Source organism: Oncorhynchus keta, chromosome 17 (assembly GCF_023373465.1).
Source record: "Oncorhynchus keta strain PuntledgeMale-10-30-2019 chromosome 17, Oket_V2, whole genome shotgun sequence".
NCBI lineage: Eukaryota > Metazoa > Chordata > Actinopteri > Salmoniformes > Salmonidae > Oncorhynchus > Oncorhynchus keta.
In genome coordinates, this window is record NC_068437.1 from 37,601,974 (window position 1) to 37,603,585 (window position 1,612).

Sequence of the window (1,612 nt, forward strand, 5' to 3'; positions counted from 1 at the left end):
AGCAAAGCACCCCCACAACATGATGCTGCCACCCCTGTGCTTCACGGTTGGGATGGTGTTCTTTGACTTGCAAGCCTCCCCCTTTTTACTCCAAACATAACGATGGTCATTATGGCCAAACAGTTCTATTTTTGTTTCATCAGACCAGAGGACATTTCTCCAAAAAGTACGATCTTTGTTCCCATGTGCAGTTGCAAACGGTAATCTGACTTTTTTATGGCGGTTTTTGAGCAGTGGCTTCTTCCTTGCTGAGCGGCCTTTCAGGTTATGTCGATATAGGACTCGTTTTACTGTGGACATAGATGCTTTTGTACCTGTTCCCTCCAGCATCTTCACAAGGTCCTTTACAGTTGTTCTGGGATTGAGCTGCACTTTTCGCACCAATGTACGTTCATCTCTAGGAGAAAGAACGCGTCTCCTACCTGAGCGGTATGACGGCTGTGTGGTCCCATGGTGTTTATACTTGCGTACTATTGTTTGTACCGATGAACGTGGTACCTTCAGGCATCTGGAAATTGCTCCCAAGGATTTAACCAGACCTGTGGAGGTCTACAATTTTGTTTCTGAGGTCTTGTCCGATTTCTTTTGATTTTCCCATGGTGTCAAGCAAAGAGGCACTGAGTTTGAAGGTAGGCCTTGAAATACATCCACAGGTACACCTCCAATTGACTCAAATTATGTCAATTAGCCTATCAGAAGCTTCTAAAGCCATGACATCCTTTTCTGGAATTTTCCAAGCTGTTTAAAGGCACAGTCAATTTAGTGTATCTAAACTTCTGACCCACTGGAATTGTGATACAGTGAGTTATAAGTTAAATAATTTGTCTGTAAACAATTGTTGGAAAAATTACTTGTGTCATGCAAAGTAGATGTCCTAACCGACTTGCCAAACTATAGTTTGTTAACAAGAAATGTGTGGAGTGGTTGAAAAACGAGTTTCTGACTCCAACCTAAGTATATGTTGACTTCAGACTTCAACTGTATGTACTTTGACAAACTAACTAACAAATCCATTGAGATGAATAATAGCTCGTGATAATCATATTTAATGTGGATCATCAGTAGGATAAGTATCAGTGCATCCATTTCATTACTTTATTTTAATTTAAGCAAAAATGTCTAATAAAATGTTTTTACTTTGTCATTATGGGGTATTGTTTGTAGATTGATGAGGAATAAAAACAATTTAATACATTTTACAATAACGCTGTAGCATAACAAGATGTGGAAAATGTCAAGGAGTCTGAATACTTTCTGAAGGCACTGTAAAATAAATTATTATAAATAACCAAACATCTAAATACACAATGAAGAACGAACAAGCTTTTTCAAATGTGCTCTTTTAGCCTGAATAATGTTTTTAATCAATATTATTTTGTTACTCTGTGTGAAGGCTATATTCTGCCATGAAAGAACAATGCATTGACAAGATCACTGCCACACACTGTATAGAGTGTCTGGTTGTGATAATAGGTGTTTCAAAATACAGAAAATAAATAGTTAATACCAGATAACTTTTTCATATACCTGATAGTCAGTCACCATATGGCTCCTTCAGGAACCCCACTCCTCTAGGTGAGTACCCCTCTTCTACGAAGTGTATTGCAGCTTT